The sequence below is a fragment of the Mesoplodon bidens genome, assembly GCF_964165515.1.
Source record: "Mesoplodon bidens genome assembly, chromosome: 2".
NCBI classification, from domain to species: Eukaryota; Metazoa; Chordata; class Mammalia; order Artiodactyla; family Ziphiidae; genus Mesoplodon; species Mesoplodon bidens.
Genome location: NC_138177.1, coordinates 103,537,645 through 103,552,061, shown reverse-complemented (window position 1 = coordinate 103,552,061; position 14,417 = coordinate 103,537,645). Strand labels below are relative to the sequence as shown.

The following is a 14,417-nucleotide window of genomic DNA, read 5'->3' as shown; positions in this document are numbered from 1 at the left end:
GTTGAGAGTCCGCCTGCCGATGCAGAGGACATGGGTTCGTGCCCTGGTCCGGGAAGATCCCACATGCTACAGAGCGGCTGGGCCCGTGAGCCATGGCCGCTGAGCCTGCGCGTCCGGAGCCTGTGCCCCGCAACAGGAGAGGCCACAACAGTGAGAGGCCCGCGTACTGCAAAAAGACAAAAACAAACAAACAAACAAAAAACAGCTCCACCTATGGGGCAACTGCTGAGACTCCTCACCTCCTAGAAAGGTCCATCCTTCCTGGCTCTTTGCCTCCACTAAACCCCAGTGACCTGGCTCTCGGTGAACAAAGACAGCTTTAAGGAGTTAGGGAGTGAGACATTGCTCCTGGTGCCCTAGGAGCAGGAAGATTAACCCAGACTGGCCCAATCCTAAGGATCCGAGGCCACCTTCCGCAGGCCCTGCTCCCTGAAGAGCGTCCCGCCTGGGGAGCCCTGGGCTGGAAAGGGGCACATTTATCAGCAGCCCTGATTCCCTGGTACCAGCTTGTCTGCGTGATTCTGATCACAGTCACCAGCAGGTGAGGTGTTAGGGGAGGAGGTCGGGCATCTGAGCACCTGCCCTCCCGAAAAAGCCACAGGGCTCGAGGAGAAGGGCTGGGAAACCGCTGGGGGAGGAGGACGCCGTCAGGAAAGAGGTCACCTCCTCCTCACGCGAGACGCAGCAGCTTCACAAGCCGCCAAAGACAGTTCAACACATTTTCCTATATGCAAACACAATTTATTTCCTGCTCCAAAAGGGAATGCAAACTGGACGCGGCGGGAGGAGGGCAGGAAGTGCCGGCTGAGCTCTTAGGGCCGGGTTGTGTGTCGCTGGCGAACACAGAGGGTGCATTTACGAGCGTTTGCTGTACGCCCCCTCCTCTCGCTCTGACGGTTCCCCCAGATTCCTCAAAGGGATGAAAGAGTACGGCTGTTAAATGGTCTCTATCCGGAAGCGGTATTGATCTGCTGAGCACATAAAGAGAGACCAAGGACAGTATTCACAAACAGATTGCTGCCTACCGAGCCTTCCATCCCCTCCACAAATTTGTTTCTCTAACCGGCTATTAAAATTGTATAACTGACAACATGAAGCAAAATTAGGTGAGCATCCAGCCCTGACTGCTTTCTCGCACTGTCGCATGCAATCCCGTCCCATACATCCCTCCACCACCACCGCCACCCATTTCCTGATATCACCCCAGAAATCCTATATTATGCAAGCTCAATTTTCTATTTTTAGCATTAAGGCCAAATTAAAAGAACATGCACAGGGCGTAATTCCAGCCTCTCAAACAGCAGACTCAGACTTTCTGGCGGCCTCAGCCTTCTTTGAGAGTCTGTGAAAACCACGGACCCTCCTCTCAGAACAAAAGGCACATATTGCAAAGTTTTACATATAATTTCAGGGGATTCCTTGTCTCCTGAAGCCCAGCCTTACACCCGTGGGAGTCTTACTCATCCAAGATGATCCGCCACCCACCTCCCCAGCTTCCTTCCATTCTACATCCGCTGTGCAGGCGACACACCCAGAGCACTCATTTGTTCTCCTGTCATTGTAGCCCCTAGGCTTTCTTTGCTGTACGCTTTTCTCTTTCCCCTTCCAGCAACTAATAGTGACAGCAAAAGCCCCTCAGAGGCCCCTCCCATGCGGAGCGCCACAGAGATGGCCTGAGGGGCATCCACGAAGCCAGAATGTGCTCACCAACCAGATCCAGCTGCGTGGGCTCCCATCTCGGCTGCCATGGGCTCGCCCCTCTCACAAGCACTTCTGCAAAATGACATCTGCCAAAACTGAGCTGTGAGACACATATCTGCACGTTTCAAGTGCTGCTGGGAGGTGGCAGGGTAGAGGGAGAGCCAGGGTGGGTTCAAGTCTTCATTGTACCACTAGCAAGCTGGGTGACCTTGGGAAATTGCTTAACCTCTCTGAGCCCGTTTCCTCCTCCAACTTGCTGGGTTTTTGTGAGGATCAACAGAGATAACACATAAAGAGCCTGGCAACACAGAGTCTAGGCACTCAGCAAATGTGAGCCTCCCTTCCCCCCTTCCCCTCCAAAGGAAGGGACCACAAAACCTGTTTCTCTGGTCCATTCCTCCTACAGGGCACATGCCCAGCTGCACCCTAAATCTCACCCAAAGGGCAGGCTATGGGACCCACGTCCTGCAAGGAGAGTGTGGACAGCACTGCCCTGAGCCACTGACCGACCCCAGTTGGTACTGAGGTGACTCCTGAGCCTTGAAAGCCAGGGAACAATGCGGAGGAGTTTAAGAGGTTTCTTTAGCCTTAAAATATTTTTTAGCCTTCAGATTTTAAGACTGCGTATTAAAATTGGTTTGAATCACACTTGCTCAGATACCTAAGATGATTTTCTGCTGCAGACTCTCTTGTCATTTGGGGAGTTAACAGGCAGCATGTGAGTCCACAGCATCTGCCCACTTGGCCCTCACCCAAGGGGACTCTTGGGTCCACCTGCAACTACCAAGCTCTCCATGTCCCACTGTCCCAGCTAGTCTGACTAGGGATCCCGTGGCCCCTCCTTTCCCATTGTCCCCACATCAAGTGACTGCAGAGCTGGGCTTCAGCCTATGTCCCACCTGGATGCCCTGCCTGATGCTCCTCCAACCTTTCCCCCTGCCCCCTGCCTGGCTCTCCAGGTTCTTGCCCTGGGACTATATCTTCCACATATGTCTAGAGTCCACAGAAGGGCCACCTCCCATGTGCCTGACTCCTTCATATTTCACCAGTCCATATTACTGGATACTCTGATGCCAACCATTTCTACAGTCAGAACTGTGCCTGGGATAGCCCTTGGACGTGCCTGCCTCACCCAGCTACCTTCTCTGGGTCACTTGTGATTCTGCTTTCTGCCTGCACCTCCTGCTCTCCAGCCCCTAATGGCAGGGATCGCCAGAGTTACAGTGCATTCTTCCAAGGCCACCACACACCCACCTCCCACCCAGAAAGGGTACCAAAGTTCTGAATGAATGAAACAGACTGTGAGGGATGCCTGAGAAGGCAGGAACCCTCGGACAGAGGGCAGGGTAGGCACCAGGTAAGAGGTGGAGCCAGGACTACCCCGACTCATTCCAGCCTTGAAAGCTGGCCAAGTGAAAGAGAAAATGATCTTAATTAATCCCTTCTCTGTTTTCAAGCAAATTCCAGCCACCTGAATACAATACTTCAGTGGGAAAATATCATTTTTTCATGGTCATAAACTGATAATGGGTATCATCTGAGAGACATACCAGATAATTATGCATCCTGCCCAAAGAGCTATGAGAACCAATCAGTCTAGGCCAGGAGTTCTTAACCTCTGGTGGGATGGGGCTTCCATGAACCACTGGAAATTGTATACAAACTGCTGTATGAGTGCTGTTCATTGAGGTGAGGGGTCCATGGCTTTTACCCAAGAGTCATGTGACCTAACAATCCCCACTGATCCAGAAAGACTTTCAGTGGCTCCTAAAGATGTAGCTTCTGAGGGTCTTAACTTGATCTTTTTTCTAGTGGAGAGAGAATTGCAGAGGACACCCTGGTCACCACAGACATGGGCAAAGACAGATAGCTCCCCCTTCCCTTAGTCACCTTGGACACATTCAAGTCTTGGCAGGGCTGGGGCTGGTAAGAAGAGGAGATAGAGAGCTTTGAGGCAAGCAGTGCCACTTTCCTTTCTGCTGTTGGAGTAGCTTTAAACACCTGCGAGAGGAGGAGAACCCTTTCCCCCAGCTGGCGGAAGGGCCTGTCTGCATGCAACGCTTAGTAAATTCAGACTAGCTACCAGTGAGACCCTCAGCATCCCCTCCCCAACCACAGACTCCAGGGATGCGGTCCCTCCCATTAGACTGCGGCAGTCACAGACATCGTTCCAGCTCTCAGCTGGGCTCCTCAAAGGAGCCTTCACCACCCCATGTGCAAGGTCCCCAAGAGCCAGCATTTATACAGAGGACTTTTACCATAGTGTCTATTTAATACTCATGTTAGGAGACACGTATTATTATCTCTATTTCACATATGAGATCAAAACAGTTCTTAGAGTTAATAATTAAAACGACTATGAATCAGAATGGCTGGCTCTATTGCATGTGATCATGGAAGCATGGATACCACCTGGTTGCCTAGAGTACCTTATCTTGTGCAAATCCAGAAGGCAGAATTATAGTTGCTGCAACAACCCTCTCCCTCTGACCGAGTGACAGATATTTTTGGCAATATAGACAGCTGGTCTCCTCTGAAATATCCCCGGTCAGAAGTTCTCATCATTACTGATGGGAAAGGGCAGGACATGTACAGATGGATACTGAGGCCAGAATCTCAGAAAAGCCAGGAGGCAGCAAAGCCCCATCACACAACTGATAAATGGAGGGCTAAGGGACAGACAGTCTCTGTCGTATATGGAGATGTCAGCTGGGCCCATTTCTCTACAGGAAAGGGCCAAATCAGAGGGTGAGCTGCACAGGAAGGACTGTACTGATTACCAGCTCCTTTCTTCACTTCCTAAGGCAGTCAGCTGCTACGCACAATGCCACCTCAGAAGTGACATCCAGGCAGTCAGCATTCATGCGGATAATAGGTTCCTTCTGTCAGTGGCTCAAAGGACAGTACAATCCCTGGCCTTACATGTACACCCAGAGGAGTGGGAAGGCAGGGGAAGGAAGGGAGAGTTACCAGGGAGAGCAGCAAGAACTCACCTGGATCATTCTTGAGGATCAACACACCTGCCTCAGGGTTAGGCCACTTGTGACAACAGATGCAGGAATTTTTCCAAAGTCAAACTATAAATCACAGGGGAATTCACAGCCCCTCTGCACCACCTCCCCACCTCCCACCTATAATTTCTCTGTAACAGTAGGGGAATCTGGGAATCTGCCTCCCAATTAAACTGGGAGGCAATGGATATCCAGCATATAAATAAACCAGGAGGGAGATAAGCTAGAGAAAGGTGAGTATATGACTTGAAAAGATCAAAACAAAAATATCTCTGTAAAACCTAGCAAGCATATGCCAACATTTGCCAGCATTTTATATATGTACCCTGAGTAGACAGAGACAATTAGAAACATAGCCTAATAGATTCTCATCCTAAAAATTCAGGGGGAAAAATGATGTAAATAGCAGACAGTGGTTATTACATTTAAAACCTTTACCCCAGGGCATGTGTATTCATGCTTGTAATGGTTGTGAAAGCCAGTCAGAATACTGAACACCTAATGGTCCAGGAGTGTACATGTGACCTAAGTTAGACCAGTCAGAGTCCTTCCTTGGGATTTTTCAAACCAGAGCAGAGGTAGAGGTCCCCTTTTCCCTTTGGACCATAAGCTTTAAGATTATAAGCTTAGAATAGCCAACAGCCATGTGCCCCCAACTACATGGAGAAGTTGATCTGAGAGAATGCAGTCAACATGCTGAGAGAAGCAGATGCAAGGGCTGAGAGTCCAGACGTGCTTTCCTTCCTGAGAACAGTCATCGACCCAGGCCACTCCGCCCCTGCCCTTCCCAGTGATAAATTTCCTAGCTCGCATCATCAGTTTGAGAATTTACAGGTTCACCTTATCATTGTGAGATTAGGTAAACACTTGAGAGTGAACTATAACACACTGTGTTGGGCTCTGCTAGAGTTCACCTGTATAAGACACGATCCCTAAATCTGGAAATGCTAAAAAGGAGCCAACATAAACTGATGCTACATGAAAACACGTATGATACATGCCCATTAATAACAGGGTGATACACTCATGTTGCAGGGATGGGTGGATATTAATAGTGTTTCACAGCCTACTCCAAGGACACTCCATTATAGAACTGAGTTGTCTTGAGTTCTCAAGGATAAAGCAGACATGAATTTGCCTGTAGGAAAAGGGAGAGGGATTCATAGAGTTAGAATGTTCTGTGCCACTGAGTATAGGTGTAAGTTTTGCTCCCACAACCAGCATCCTGCCCAGGCTACGGGAAACTACTAATAAATGGCTCTCTCAATCCTGCTTATACAGGCAACAGCAGCATCTTATGTTCCTGGAGAATATTTCCAAAGGCTATTCTGTTTTGTAGAAAGCCAGAGGACCTGATTCAGAGGCAAAGGCTCAGACATTCCCTTACAAAGGAGAACTTTACCAGGTACGATGGATTACCTGGGAGGGCAACTCTCATGACTCCTAGATCAAAAGAAAGGAAATTTGCATCACTTCCAAATTATATTTACATCTTCCCAAATTTGTTCCCTATGTAGTCCTTAGGTGGGCACGGCCTGGAAGGAGCCACGGATCCCTGGTTCTCAGCCTGTGTAGCCCTATGGGGCATCCTTCACCCATTGCTCTTGTTCTATTCATCCCAGTGAGGAGCCCCAGCCCCAAACCTGTCTTCCAGCATCCAGCTACTGAAGCACTAATTAAAATGATGTGTCCTTGTCTGGTGGCCTCAGGACCCAGGCCTCAGTCATCATCTTCACTCCAATGCCCAGTACAATGCCAGAACATTTGAAGATAGCACAGGGATTCTCAATCTTGATCCACAAACACCTTAGAAGATGCACCGTAAGTGTGTGTGCATATTTGTAGAGACAGGTTTCTTATTCATCATATTTGCAAAAAGATAGGGGACTACCCCCTAGATAGTTAAGAACCACAGAAGCATGAGACATGAATTGCCACATGGGGGTTGTTTTCCTCACTGGTGAACCCACCTTGCCATCCCTGTGGCTGGATTAGGGCTGGTTCCCACTTCGTCACTTAGAAGCACTTTACTCTTTTAAACTGTGACCTACCTGAGTTCCCAAACGGGAAGAGGCTCCCAAGACACAGTAATTCCCAACTCCCACCACCTACTCTGAGTGAGCAACCGTAGAATGCTCTGCAAACTGGGAGAGAAGAGGATACGGCACTGTTCTGCTTAGGCTCCTGCCAGTAAAGACCATGGGAAGACAGAGAGGAGGAGACTGGACCATGATGGACACAACTGGACCACACAGCTCCTTTCAAAAAGCACCCACCTGGGCCTCTGAAAAATAAGGATCCACTTGGAGACTGGTGGCCACAGGAAACGGTCCATCAGCTTTATCATTTCTTCTGTACAAAAAGCTCTTTTGAGAGTGTGAATGGGGGCTTTATGTAGTAAGTTCTCATCCACGAGCTAATAAATATGTGAAATAGCCTCTCAGACCAGGTTCTTACAGCCTGGACACTGAGGTCATTCAAGGAACAATTAGATGCCATCTGGAGAGAGGGCCAAGTGGCATGCTCTGGTTCCCAGGGTCTGACACATCCTTATCTTCACTGACAGGAAGGATGAATAGAGTCAGCTAGCTAATGCATGCTGGGAGCAGAGAATGGGCAAATACACAGCAATTAACAAAAGCTTAAGGATCAGGGGAATGTTTGAGTTCAGCCTGCCCCAAGGAAATATACCCCTTGACTGCATTCACACATCCACGCTGAGCATCTTTGCTATAAACCAGGCATTGACCTCACCAAGCTCTGGGCTTTCATGGTTTTAACATAAAGCAATTAGAGCAGAACAGCAACTGCTGTGGCCCAGCTCTTTACAGTATATAATGAGCAAGGACTTGATCGCGTGAAATAGAGTTAGTTTTTACCGAGGCTTTACAATCCACTCAATTGTAAAGAACAGGCAGACAATTGTGAACCCTTATTTCTGAGATAGACCCTCAATTTTTTCTTATTTTTAAATGAAAATTGATGTCTTTCTCTATTAATAATCAGTATTTTAAATGTAAATGCTATTGTTGAGCAAGCTGGGTTTTTTCTTAGCTAGAGAAAAAATATGTATTTAGATAAACAGACAGTGATTATTTGTATTAGTGTTTCTGCAGCTTTATAACAGCTCTTTAGTAGCAGGAGACCCTCTAGGACGGCAGTGCTCAGTGTGGTCTGCGGGCCCACGGGAGCCTTTCAGGGAGTCTGTGAGGTTAACAGTATTTTCGTAATAATACTGAGACCTTTTTTTGCCTTTTTCACTGGGTTGACATTTATGCTGACAGAGCAAAAGCAATGATGGGTAAAACTACTGGGACTGTAGCAGCAAGCAAGGGGGTGGCACCAAACTGGAAAAGTAGTCACTGCATTTCTTGACCACCATGTTTTTTTAATTTATTTTTTAAATATTAAAAATATGTATTTCCTTAAAAAATAGCCAGTTCCACTTAAGAAGTCCTTGATGAAGCAGTAGGAATTACAATAGTCTCCCCTTATCTGCAGGCAGTATGTTTCAAGACCCCCAGTGGATGCCTGAAACCACAGACAGTACCAAACCATATAAATACTATGCTTTTTCCTATACATACATACCTATGATGAAGTTTAATTTATAAATTAGGTACAGTAAGAGAATATCTGAATGGCCAACATCACTACTCTTGTGCTTTGGGGCCATTATTAAGTAAAATAAGGGTTACTTGAACAAGCACTGCCATACCTTGAGAGTCAATCTGATAAAAGATGGCTACCAAGTGACTAACGGATGGGATACATTGGACAAAGGGTTAGGGAGGTTCCTAACCCTTCATGGGTTAGGCAGGAAGGAGATTTCATCAGGCTACTCAGAATGGCACACGATTTAAAACTTACAAATTGTCAGAAAAAGAAAACACACTCATTAGAAAAGATACATGCACCCCATTGTTCATAGCCACGTGACTTACAATTGCCAAGATAGAAACAACCTAAGTGTCCATCAACGGATGGATGGATAAAGAAGATGCGCACACACACACACGCACACACACTGGAATACTACTCAGCCATAAAAAAGAATGACATTTTGCCACTTGCAACAACATGGATGGACCTGGAGGGCATTATGCTAAGTGAAGTAAGTCAGAGAGAGAAAGACAAACACTGTATGATATATGTGGAATCTAAAAAATACAACGAACTAGTGAATGTGACAGTAAAGTAGACTCACAGATATGGAGAACAAACTAGTGGTTACCAGTGGGGAGAGGGAAGAAGGGAGGGGCAATATAGGGGTAGGAGATTAAGAGGTACAAACCATTAGATATAAAATAAGCTATAAGGATATATTGTACAACACAGGGAATATAGCCAATATTTTATAATAACTATTTATGGAGTATAACTTTTAAAAATTGTGAATCACTATATTGGACACCTGTAAGTTATATAATATTGTACATCAACTATACTTGAGTAAAAAAATATTGTACCACCACATAAAATAAAACTTATGAACTGTTCATATCTGGAATTTTCAGACCATGGTTGACTGTGGGTGACTAAAGTTGTGGATCAGGGGGACTACTGTATTCACTTTATTACATCCTGGCCCTTGAGTCCATGTCTCGAAATTTCTGTGTGGTGAGACAGGAAGCAGACATACTGTACTTCTCCTGCACACCCAGCACAGTGGTTGTCTTGAGTGAAAGCAATTGTGCCATTAAGCTGTAGGCTGCACTAGCTGCTTTTTCATGGAACGTCATTTTTACTTCAAAGAATGTCTGACAAACAATGGTTATTCAGACATGAGTATTTATTTGGCAGACATTTTCTTAAAAATGAACAAAGTAAGCCTGTCACTTCAAGGAAAACAACTGACAGTGTTTGTTGCCAATGCTAAAACTTCGGCTTTCAACTGAAAATGAGAATTTTGAGAAACGTGTATTTACCACCATGAGTGGTAAATACTTTAATGATTTTTTTCATGAGTGACGATAATAATGAATGTGAGTTTTTGGTATTGTATAGTGAAATATGTTAACAGTTGGAAGATCTGCATATCTCAGCAAAGCAGTATTTTTCAAATGACCAATGCACGATGGTACAAAATCATGCATGGGTAAGATCCATCATTCACATTGCCAGATAGACCAATGGATTTTAAGGGAATAGAGTAAAAAAAAGTTCATTGATATGATTTCAGATTCCACACTGCAATTAACCTTTATGGAACTACAACTTTTCAAGTTTTAGTATAATAACAAAGAAGAATATCTCTAGTGATCTGAAAAGGCTATTAAAATACGATTCTTAGGGGATGAGGAGTGGGCAAAATGGGTGAAGGGGGTCAAAAGGTACAAATTTCCAGTTATAAAGTGAATAAGTGCTGGGGATGTAATATACAGCATGGTGACTATAGTTAATAATACTATATTGCATATTTGAAAGTAGCTAGCAAAGTGGATCTTGAAAGTTCTCATCAGAAAAAAAAATTTTTATAACTATGTATGGGGACGGATGTTAACTGGTCTTATTGTGATCATTTTGCAACATATACAAATATCAAATCATTACATCGTACACCTGAAACTAATATAATGTTATGTCAATCATACCTCAATAAAAAGAAGACTATTCCTCCCTTTTTGAATTACATTACCTGTGCAAGACCAGATTTTCTTTAGACTTCAACCAAAATTATGTAACACAACAGACTGAAGGCTAAAGCAGATATGAGAATCAAGCTTGTTCTATTAGACTAAACACTAAAGAGATTTGCAAAAATGTAAACCAATGCCATTCTTCTCACTAAATATTGTTTTGGAAAATGATTATTTTTTATAAAATATGCTATTTATAATCACATAATGGGTTTAATATTGTTATTTTAAATGAATTAAATAAACATTAAAAATTCCTACATTTTAATTTCTCATACAATAAACCAATAGCTAAAACCCACATAACAAAAGCTCTTTGGGGTCCTCAATAATTTGTAACAATTGAAAATGGGTCTTGAGACCAAAGAGTTTAAGAACTTAGGCTCTCATATATCTAACCTACCTGTTTTACATAATTTTGATTAAGGCATAAGTTTTCAGCGTCAAATCTATGGAGTAGACTAAGGTATATAAATAGAGGAGTATCTATTTTTATAAGTAACTATCATAAAAGCACTAATGATTATCAGAGGAAATCTGGAAACAGAGAGAAATGTGAAAAATAAAACAAAACTCCTTAATTGCCAGGAAGTTAATTTTGACTTATTACCCAACACTCAATCATTCTACTCATACGTGTTTATCTTACAGAAATTCTCGCACAAATACACACCAAGCCTTCTCAGTGAGGCAATGCCACCCTTCCAGTACTGAGCTTCACGCCTCTTTTCTCCCACCCACATCCAGCCCCTCAGGAAATCCTGAGGCTCTGCCTTCATATTATATGTCAAGAATCCCCCTTCTTCACCAGCCCTTCTGCCATCACAGATCCAAATCATCACCATCTCTCACCTGGATGGTCACCACGGCCTCCCATCTGATCTCCCTGCTCCTACCCTTGTCCCTCACAGTCTGCCAGCAACATACAGGCCAAAGTGATCCTGAGATGGCTCCCCATCTCACTCTGTAGAAGTTAACATCTTTACTGGGACATCCAGGCCCTGTGCAACCTGCCTCATCCCCCTTCCTCATTCTCTCACATCAGCTTTCACCACTCTCCTCAAGGCCACCCCCTCTGGCCCCACTGGCCTCACAGCTATTCCTCAGCAGAAGAGGTGAGCTCTGGCTTTCATGGCCTTGCCCTTGCTACATTCTCTCCCCATCAGACACCACTCTTTTTTTTTTTCCTTTTTTTTGGCCATGAGACTTACGGGATCTTAGCTCCCCAACCAGGGACTGAACCTGGGCCCTTGGCAGTGAGAGTGTACAGTCCTAACCATTGGACTGCCAGGGAATTCCCCAGACACCACTCTTGACTTGCCCCTCCAGTAGAAAGTTGCCCTCTGGGTGAGGCCTTCCCTGGCCACCCTACTTAAATTCAATGTCCCCTTAACTCCAACATTTCATAATTCCTTCCCCTGATGAATTTTTTTCAGCTGAGCACTTATTGCTACTGAACATGGTGTACTCGGTTGTCTTCTTTGTCTTCTCACTCTTCCACCTCATAATATAAGATCCATAGAGGCAGGGACATTGTTTTGTTCACTGCTGTATCCTCAGGCCCTCGAACAGTGACCGGCTGATGGCAGATACTCAATAAACATTTGTTAAATGACTATGCCATATATAACAAATATGACTATATTTGTTAAATAACTGCAAAACTGTTTTTAACAAGAACCCAAATGTCAGTAGGAAATTGGTTAAATATAATTGTATTTCATACAATGGATTACTGGATAACCATTCAAAAGAAGGAGGTAGGGCTTCCCTGGTAGCGCAGTGGTTGAGAGTCCGCCTGCTGATGCAGGGGACACGGGTTCGTGCCCCGGTCCGGGAAGATCCTACATGCCACAGAGAGGCCACAACAGTGAGAGGCCCACACACAGCAAAAAAAAAAAAAAAAAAAAAAAAAAAAAAAGAAGGAGGTAGACCCATATGTTTAACAGGGAATGATGTCCAATGAAAAAAGGAAGTTGCAAAGCAATATGTAGTTATACACAATTTTGGGAAATCAATCAAATTGTTCCCCAGCTCAGTATTCTTGTTCTCTTTAACAGTTTGACCATCTCAGAATTTCCTAGGAACACTTGAAGTTTCCTCACCCTTCCCATTCAATAAATATGAGAGTCCCTACTCTTCCCAGAAGACTCCACCTGCTGTTCTCTCCTGCCGCAGTCAGCCTGGGCACACACTTTCCCGCAGGCTGGGGTCTCCCCATCAGTCTCTAACATGTTGATATCTGTCTTCTGCCTCACCAAATACCAGCTTCCTTCATGTCAAGTCATCATTTTTTTCAGCTGTCAAGTCACAATTCAAACATACTTTTTTCCAAGAAAACTTCTTGGTAATGACATGTGAAACTTCAGATCGATGCCAACCCCCCCTCAAAATCTACATACAGTATTGCAGCATCTTAGAGCTGTTAGTCCAAGAACGTTAGACAATTAATTCTAATAATAAAATGCCTTGACAATTTTAATCTGTCTTATATGGAGCTAATGAAAATGACTTGCCTTCTTACATAATTTAAACACAGACCTTAGTTCTGAGGTTGTAAATATAATGCTATGGCACACTATTACATTTAATATTAAAAGCTCCCAGAACACACAGAAACTGTCGCACAGCCAAACGCTGTGCTGTTGTGTCATTCAATTACCACTAGAGGGCAGAGCTTAACAGCAAACGATTCCAATGCTGAAGAGCCTGGCCTCTCTTTTGCGGGTTGATGAGTTAGTTACCGGGACCTCATAGCTGATAACAACATCCCTGAACTGAGGATTGAGAGATCGGAGTCACAGAGGTTGCCAGAACCACACTTTTTAAAAGTGTATACCTCTGGGCTTCCCTGGTGGCGCAGTGGTTGAGAGTCCGCCTGCCAATGCAGGGGACATGGGTTCGTGCCCCGGTCCGGGAAGATCCCACATGCCGTAGAGCGGCTGGGCCCGTGAGCCACGGCCGCTGAGCCTGCGCGTCCGAAGCCTGTGCTCCGCAACGGGAGAGGCCACAACAGTGAGAGGCCCACGTACCGCAAAAAAAATACATTAAAATAAATAAATAAATAAAATAAAAAATAAAATAGAAACATATTCTCTCACAGTTCGGGAGGCTACGAGTCCAAAATCAAGGTGTCACAGGACCACACTCTCTCCGAAGGCTCTAAGGTGGGACCCTTCCTTGCCCCTTCCTAGCTTGTGGTGGTGAACACTGGCCATCCTCCGTGTTCCTAGGCCTGTGCACACATCAACCCCAATCGTTGTCATCACATGGCATGCTCCCTGTGTGTCCAAATTTCTCTCTTCTTATAAGATACCAGTCATTGGATTAGGCCTACCCTAACCCAGCATGACCTCGTCTTAATTTGATCACATGTGCAAAGACCTTATTTCCAAATACAGTCACATTCACAGGTACTGGGGGTTATAGGACATCAACACATCTTTTGGGGAACACAGTTCAACCCACGACAGTATCCAAGCACCCTCTTCAAACCACTCAGCTGTTCTACCTCAAAAGAACCTTCCAGGCTTGAGGGAAAGGTAAAGACCCGGCAGCAGCAGGAAAAACCAGCATGGAAAAGTTTGTGAGCAAGGTGGATGGCAGGACATGAGGTTAGAGGTGAACAGGCCACAAGAGGATGGCTGTGAAGTCCAGTTATAAAGCTGAGTCTGGTCAGAAGCCATAGCTTCAATCCTTGCTTACATGTTAGCTCTCCAGTCTCTTCACCAGCTCTCCTACTGTTTGGGATCTCAGAGGAGTCCTCTTCCTCCAGCCAAGGATGAAAGCTGCAGCACAGAACATGAATGTGAACCTGCCATTATTCCACTCACAGGCCATGCCAGGCTCCCTCAAGCACCTCCAGAGGGCAGCTCCAGGCTCTGACCTTGATTCAAACCATCAAGTTCAGAAGCCTAGGGGGACTTCACTTCTGACTTGGGACACTGAGAAAACACATCTCAGGCTGTACTGGAAGAGCAATATCTGGCCTGAGGAGTTATCCAGACAAGCCCCAGGCAAGAGCAGTCAGGACTCAAGCTATTTCCGTACACCCGTTCACCCAGAA

The 14,417-nt window shown here is 45.2% G+C and overlaps 1 protein-coding gene across 4 annotated transcripts in view; it reads right to left on the bottom strand.

The window, feature by feature from the left end:
- Window positions 1-14,417, bottom strand: part of BCAR3 (BCAR3 adaptor protein, NSP family member) — a 254,471-nt gene that overhangs the window by 56,284 nt on the left and 183,770 nt on the right. The window contains exon 1 of one of the 4 annotated variants that reach the window (XM_081226563.1): window positions 14,057-14,080. The exons of the other annotated variants lie outside the window; for them this stretch is intronic. The gene's annotated coding sequence lies outside the window, so the exon portion shown is untranslated. Of the gene's footprint in view, window positions 1-14,056; window positions 14,081-14,417 lie in introns of those variants that run through there. 4 annotated transcript variants of the gene reach the window in all.